The sequence below is a fragment of the Capra hircus genome, chromosome 4 (assembly GCF_001704415.2).
Source record: "Capra hircus breed San Clemente chromosome 4, ASM170441v1, whole genome shotgun sequence".
Taxonomy (NCBI): domain Eukaryota; kingdom Metazoa; phylum Chordata; class Mammalia; order Artiodactyla; family Bovidae; genus Capra; species Capra hircus.
The window spans coordinates 6,912,923-6,921,412 of record NC_030811.1 but is presented as its reverse complement, the minus strand read 5'-3'; positions in this window follow the sequence as shown (position 1 = coordinate 6,921,412).

Genomic DNA, 8,490 nt, shown 5'->3' with positions numbered 1-8,490 from the left:
TTTTCCATTGCGGCTGTACCAATTTACATTCCCAACAACAGTGTAGGGTTCCCTTTGCTCCACACTCTCTCCAGCATTTGTCATTTGTAGACTTTTTGAAGATAGTGAAATGGCCCAAATTTTGCTCAGTATAGTATCTGCTGTGGTCTGCCACTGAGCTCCACCTCCACCACAGTTTCAGGACTGAAGCCTCCAATCTTCGTGCTGACAGGAGTGTTCAGTTCAGTCGCTCTTTGCCTTTTCATACTGTTCATGGGATTCTCAAGGCAAAAATACTGAAGTGGTTTGCCATTCCCTTCTCCAGTGGACCATTTTTTGTCAGAACTCTCCACAATGACCAGTCCTTCTTGGATGGCCCTACACAGCATGGCTCATAGTTTCATTGAGTTAGACAAGGCTGCGATTCATGTGATAAGCTTGGTTAGTTTTCTGTGACTGTGGTTTTCATTCTGTCTGCCCTCTGATGGAGACAGCTAAGGGGCTTGTAGAAGTGCCCTGATGGGAGAGACTGACTGTGGGGCAATCTGGGTCTTTTTCTTATGGGCCTGCAGACACCCTCCCACAGCCTTATGGCATCCCCTCAGGGTTATTCTCAGCTGAAGAGATTCCTCTTTTACGAGATGGTCCCCCCCCACAACTCCCAGGGCACTCACATCTTAGGACTGGTCCCTGCGGAGGCACAAGGACCCCAGCTGGGACAAGTCTGCCCCGTCCTCCAAGCTCCAGCACCAGGTGATGCAGCTGCGGCTTCGTTGTGACTCATCACAGCCCAGTGTCTCCTTCCGCCCCGTCCTATGTCCTTCAGGGTCTCACAGGTTTCCATCCCAAGAGCTCTCCTAAAGAAAATTCATGCCTGCAGCATTTTTATCTCAGAATCTGCTCCTGGTGGACTCAGCTAGTGACACCTAGCCAAGCACACGGTGTGATCTTCCTCCCCAAGTTGAGCAGGAAGCGGGGAAGAACTGGGAAGGTGGGGCCTGGCTTAACATCCTGCAGACCCTATTGTGGACTCTGTGGTGGAACTAGGGCTTGGGGCATTTTCTGGTGACTGCATCCTTTGACATTATTTTAGTACTTCTGAAAGCTGGCCTATAAGTGTACTTCAGAACCAATGTCCCTATCTAGTATAAAAAACCAAAGTTACAGGGGACTTAAAAAAAAAATCAGCACTGAATTAAATGCATTAGTATACCAGGAAGGTGTACCAATAGTTTCATGATAGTTTTCTTTCCAGGAATTTTTTTTTTTTTTTTTTGGTTCTGGGCTCATGTGTGTTCATCAGTCACTTTCTCCTTTTTGTTTTTAATCTTAAGTTGTTTGTGAAATATAGTATCAATAGAGGAAAGGGCTCATATAAGTTTACAGCACACTAAATTTTCAGTTGTCACAAACTGAACACACCCAAGTATCGAGCACTTAACTCAAGACACGGAATGTTGTTGGCAAACCAAAACCCCTTATGCCCTCTATAGGTGACCTCTCACTGAACTTGTGACAGCATAGATTAACTTTAGCTGTTTTACTACTTTATAGCAATGAAATCATGCGTGAGGTATTCTGTTGTATCTGGCTTTTTTTTTTTTTTTTTTTTTTTTTTTGCTTACCACTGTATTTAGAGATGTATCCATATTGTTATATGTAGGAATAGTCTGTGTATTTTCACAAAGAATGTTCAAATTACTGCACAATTGCACTCATCTCACATGCTAGTAAAGTAATGCTCAAAATTCTCCAAGCCAGGCTTCAGCAATACATGAACCGTGAACTTCCAGATGTTCAAGCTGGTTTTAGAAAAGGCAGAGGAACCAGAGATCAAATTGCCAACATCTGCTGGATCATCACAAAAGCAAGAGAGTTCCAGAAAAACATCTATTTCTGCTTTATTGACTATGCCAAAGCCTTTGTGTAGATCGCAATAAACTGTGGAAAATTCTGAGAGAGATGGGAATACCAGACCACCTGACCTGCCTCTTGAGAAACCTATATGCAGGTCAGGAAGCAACAGTGAGAACTGGACATGGAACAACAGACTAGTTCCAAATAGGAAAAGGAGTTTGTCAAGGCTGTATATTGTCATCCTGCTTATTTAACTTATATGCAGAGTACATCATGAGAAACGCTGGGCTGGAAGAAGCACAAGTTGGAATCAAGATTGCCGGGAGAGATATCAATAACCTCAGATATGCAGATGGCACCACCCTTATGGCAGAAAGGGAAGAGGAACTAAAAAGCCTTTTGATGAAAGTGAAAGAGGAGAGTGAACAAGTTGGCTTAAAGCTCAACATTCAGAAAACGAAGATCATGGCATCCGGTCCCATCACTTCACAGGAAATAGATGGGGAAACAGTGGAAACAGTGTCAGAATTTATTTTGGGGGGGCTCCAAAATCACTGCAGATGGTGACTGCAGCCATGAAATTAAAAGATGCTTACTCCTTGGAAGAAAAGTTATGACCAACCTAGATAGCATATTCAAAAGCAGAGACATTACTTTGCCAACAAAGGTCCATCTAGTCAAGGCTATGGTTTTTCCAGTGGTCATGTAAGGATGTGAGAGTTGGACTGTGAAGAAAACTGAGTGCCGAAGTGTTGATGCTTTTGAGCTGTGGTGTTGGAGAAGACTCTTGAGAGTCACTTGGACTGCAAGGAGATCCAACCAGTCCATTCTAAAGGAGATCAGCCCTAGGTGTTCTTTGGAAGGACTGATGCTAAAGCTGAAACTCCAGTACTTGGGCAGCTCATGTGAAGAGCTGACTCATTGGAAAAGACTCTGATGTTGGGAGGGATTGGGGGCAGGAGGAGAAGGGGTCAACAGAGGATGAGATGGCTGGATGGCATCACCGACATGATGGACGTGAGTTTGGGTGAACTCTGGGAGATGGTGATGGACAGGGAGGCTTGGCGTGCTGTGATTCACGGGGTCGCAAAGAGTCGGACACGACTGAGCGACTGAACTGAACTGAACTGAACTGAATACTATTTCATTGTATGACTATAACCCAACATATTTAATTTGTAATATGAAGATGTTTATATTGTTAACCCATTTATTTGGACCATACAGTTTTGCTTTTTCATTTAAAAAATCAACTTTTTTCCCCAGATGTTTTACTTCTCAGGTTTTATTGAGGGAAACTTGGCAAACTATAATTGTATATCTTTAACTTATACACAATTTGATGGTTTGATGTGTGCATTGTGAAATAGTCACCACAAGCTAATTAACATATCTATCACCTCACCTAGTTACCATTTTCCTTCTTTCCTTTCTTTTCTTGTGGTGAGAGCATTAACACTATGTCCAGTGGTTTGCTATTTTGGGTATCCTGCTATAAATACTGTGGACATTACTGTTGGTTGACAAGCACACATTTCTTTTGGCTATGCATCTTGTGGTAGAATGGTGAACGTGGACTGTGTGTAATATTCAGGTTTCTGAGATACTCCACAGTGTTTTCCAAAGTGGTTCCATTAATACTTATTGTTGTTTAGTCCCTCGGTTGTGTCTGACTCTTTGCGACCCATGGACTGCAGCACACCAGGCTTCCCTGTCCATCACCAACTCCCAGAGCTTGCTCAAACTCATGTCCATTGAGTCAGTGATGCCAGCCAACCATCTCATTTTCTGTTGTCCCCTTCTCCTGCTGCCTTCAATCTTTCTCAGCATCACGGTCTTTTCCAATGAGTCAGTTCTATTCATCAGGTGGCCAAAGCATTAAAGCTTCAGCTTCAGCATCAGTCCTTCTAATGAATATTCAGGGTTGATTTCCTTTAGGATGGACTGGTTGGATCTCCTTGCTGCCCAAGGGACTGTCAAGCATCTTATCCAACACCACAGTTCAAAAGCATCAACTCTTTGGCGCTCAGCCTTCTTTATGGTCCAGCTCTCACATCCATACATGACTACTGGAAAAACCATAGCTTTCACTAGATGACCTTTGTTGGCAAAGTAATATCTCTGCTTTTTATTATACTGTCTAGGTTTGTCAAAGCTTTTCTTCCAAGGAGCAGACATCTTTTATTTTATTTTTTTGTGTAATAAAGTTCTATTAAAGTATAAAGGAGATAGAGAAAGCTTCTGACACAGGCATCAGAAGGGGGCAGAAAGAGTACCAGCTTGTTCATGTTAGAAATGGAGTTATACACTCTCCAATGAATCCAAAGAATGTCTGGAGGTTGTAAAGACCGCACCAGACCTACTCCCATAATATACATTTTAAGATAACAGAATTAGCCAGAAGGTTTAACCCAGGGACTGTCCTCAGACAGGATACATTATGTTATATAATCCTAAGGAATGTAGAGGGGAAAAAAAAGTTTGTCCTTTCTTCCTCCTTGAGAATTCCAGACCCTTCTCTCTTTGGAGACCCCTAGACTTCTTATCAACCTGCCTAGGAAATGACTCTCTCATTCCCCCTGCCCCCCCCTTTTTTTAGGAGAATTATGTTGCCAAGGGAAAGGGACATCTTTTTCATTCCATAACTACTTCCTGCTGTTTAGGGGCATAGTCCCTAAATTGCTGAGGCAACATATTCTCCTAACCCACATACATGTTGAGGGTCTATGATCCAGGGGCCCCAAGTAATAGTTGGAGGAGGTGGTGACACTCATAGGAGCTTGGACAATCATTTGTAACTTAAAAGCTTTTAGACAGTTAGAAAACCCCATTGTGCAGTTACAGACGTAAGGTAAAATAGTCATTAAACCAAGTTAAAATCAAAATGAAAAGTCACATTATGTCCATAGTTACATTAGTCCATCATAAGGTTGTTAGATGTCATCAGTTTAAGAAGAGGCATCACATGCGATTGTTGTTGAAGGTATTTGCAGACTTGGAGAAAGTCTTTTCCTTGAAGTGGAGATGTCCACCATGGGAAGATTTCCACTGACGAAGAGGGGAGCACTCCACAGACCCAGCAGTTAGACTGATTGTGGAATTCAGCGTAGGAGTGAGGCCAGGACAGGAGGGCATTGTCTTGAGGATCAAACGGCAGACTCAGGATTTTTGGAGTCAGCAGAAGTAGGCTCATATAGGTTATCAGGCCCATCTTTTGGCTCATCCAGACAGTCCCATTGTGGAAGCAGATCAGGAAGAGGGTGGGCCAGGGGCTTCAGTAAGCACAGAGTAGGTTGCCCCAGTATCTAAAAGGAAATCAACACATTGGCCCCCCACAGTTATTGATACCTGGGGTTCCTCAGGTGTAATTAGGACAAGAGCTTGTGTGGGCCCCCCCACCCCCCCGGCACCTTCAGTCCTGATTGTCTTGAGAGTCCGAGTCCTGAAACCTATGGCTCTAGGGGCAGTCTCTCTTGCAGTGTGGTCCTTTGCAGACCATGGAGCCGGGGGTGGCTTAGATGTTTGAGGGCAATTCTGCTTGAGATGCCCCTCCTTTCCACAATAATAGCAAACCCATCCCTTTTCACCTGGGTCCCTGTGGGCATTTTTCTCAGGCTGTTTAAGAATACTTCTCATAGCCATTGCGAGGGCTTCCACCTGTTCCTTTGTCTTTTTCTGCCTTTCTTTCTTTTCCTCATATTCCCTACCATAATATACTGTCTGAGCCTGTTGTAAGAGTATCTAAAGACTGATTTGGTCCATACGCCCACTCTAATAGCTTACGGTGGATATCTGGAGTCGACTGAGTGAGAAATCTATCCTTTAACATCATCTTTCCCTCCTCACTTTCGGGATCAATCTCAGTGAATCTGTGAAGGGCTTCTCTCAGTCTATCTAGGACTTTACCAGGAGCTTCCTTCTCCTCCTGTTCTGTGTTTGCCAATTTGTCATAGTTTACAGGCTTAGCACATGCCTGCCTGAGTCCTTCAAGAACACATCTGACATGGAAGCAACCTAGATGTCCATGAGCAGATGAATGGATAAGAAAGCTGTGGTACATATACACAATGGAGTATTACTCAGCCATTAAAAAGAATACATTTGAATCGGTTCTAATGAGGTGGATGAAACTGGAGCCTATTATACAGAGTAAAGTAAGCCAGAAGGAAAAACACCAATACAGTATACTAAGGCATATATATGGAATTTAGAAAGATGGTAATGATAACCCTGTATGCGAGAAAGCAAAAGAGACACAGATGTATAAAACAGTGTTTTGGACTCTGTGGGAGAGGGAGAGGGATGATTTGGGAGAATGGCATTGAAGCATGTATATTATCATATGTGAAACGAATCACCAGGTTTGATGCATGATACAGGATGCTCAGGGATGGTGCACTGGGATGACCCAGAGGGATTTTATGGGGAGGGAAATGGGAGGGCAGTTCAGGGTGGGGGAAAAAAGAAAAGAATACATCTGACAAAATGACTCTGATCCCGTTTTCCTTTAGCTGTGTTATAGTCCCAGTCTGGTTCTGTAATTGGGACCACCTGATTCCCAGTGGGGAGGGCAGTTATCTCATCCTCCCTCTTCTCTACTGATTCATTATCAAACCATTCATCTCCATAAGCAATCACTTTTCCCAAAACACGAGTTTTTGAGTTGGGAGTTAGTGTTTGTCCCAAGATATACATCACATCCTTCCAAGTAAGGTCATAAAGCAGAGAAAGCTCTAATATATTTTTCTGGGTCATCTAAAGAGTCTCCAAGATCCTTCTTGATTCTTCGTATTTCTTGATTTAAAAAAGGCTTATTAACTCTAATGGACTGATTATTTCTCCTGGTGGGTGCTTCATGAAGAGGCAACAGCTTGTGTGGCTGTTCCTCATTCTTTCTGGCTGCTCTGCGCATAGGATCCCAGGGATAGATTGGAGAAACCTGCTTTTCTTCATCTCTTTGTCTCCTGTCCTCCATCTCATCTAGCAAAGTAGGAGGACAAGGGGGAGCTGAAGGAGTCACACCCAAATCCATACCCTTAGGACATAGGTCTGGCATATTTTGCAGAGAAAAAGGGCAACATATATGCTACTTCTACCCGTTTCCCTTGTTTTCTACAGAACTGGTCTAATTGTAAAACAGTATTATACTTAAGAGACCCTCCAACCAGCCACCGTTTGCCATCCTCCAATGGATACCATGGCCATGCAGTATCACATAGGAAGACCAGGTGTGTCTTCTATAAACCCTGGGGATCAAATCTATCCCAGTTTTTCAGGATACAGTTCAAAGAGAGAAAAAAAAAATGATCAGTGCCATCTTTCTACCGGAGGCATCCTTCCCTGCCCTAGATAGGGGTGTAGACAGATTTTACACCAAAGCTTTCCTTCCCCGGTTGGACTTAGTCTGTCCCTTACTGATGCAGGCAACCTACTCGCCCCTCCCAGTTCTACCACCGAGATGGGGTGGAGATGCACCAGGGGTAGACCTGATGGCATCCCTGACTGACGTCCAGCTCCTCACCATTAAAACCTTGCTTGCCTCTGATGCCACCCGGGGTGCAATCAGAGTAACCTTCTGGAATGCTTCCCAGGCTAAGACCGCTGGGGAAAACATTCATCACCTGAGTGTCTGTGCACAACCCTGAGTATATTCCTGACCACAATAAGACCGATACAAACATAAAACTGAGATGTTTCTTCCAAGGGTCACCACACCAGTATAAGAGCCTCCTCTGGTCCACTAAGAGCCAGCGTTTCCAAAGGGCAGGGGGGAGGGGGGGACATTGTAGTTCCAATCTGAGTAACCTTTAACCTCAGAAATGCTCTTGTAGCTAAAGCTCCATCTAACTTCTGAATGTTTGATCCTAGTGAGGCTAGGCGCTTCCTGACTACCAATCCAAGTTTGGGACCTAAGTCACAGGACACAATAACAGCACAGATCACAAGTCCCTTGAAAGTCTATGATCTGATAGATTAGGTTAGTACTTCTAATTTCCAAGGAGTTATGAAATGGTCAAAGAGACTGAAAAGTTTGACCGAAAAAGGAGAGTTCAGTCCACATGCTTTGCCCATTTCTGCTCGGGCCAAAGGAGACATCGGGTGCCTCTTGGCATTGGCAGGTCGGTATAAACCCCGTACAGATTTTTGCCATAAGCTGTATGCGGTCACCACGGAACTGCAGAGCAGGGCTCCTCACTTGCTTCATGCAGGGCATTTCATTCATTCACCCAAGCACACCATAGAGTTAGTAAAGTACAGCAGAAAAGGTGTTCACTAGGAAAACAAAGAACTAGAGCTCCAAGCATCCTGACTTTGTCTTGCAGAATCCCGGACGAGCCCGCAAGATGAAAGGTTGTTGCAGAACCATGCAAAGACGCTGGGATCTTGGCCTCTGGAGGAGAAGAATTCAATCCGGGGCCAGAGATGAGGCTTGATCACTCAGAGCTCTTGTGTAATAAAGTTTTATAAGAGAAATAGATGGGGAAACAGTGGAAACAGTGTCAGACTTTATTTTGGGGGGCTCCAAAATCACTGCAGACGGTGACTGCAGCCATGAAATTAAAAGACACTTACTCCTTGGAAGAAAAGTTATGACCAACCTAGATAGCATATTCAAAAGCAGAGACATTACTTTGCCAACAAAGATCCGTCTAG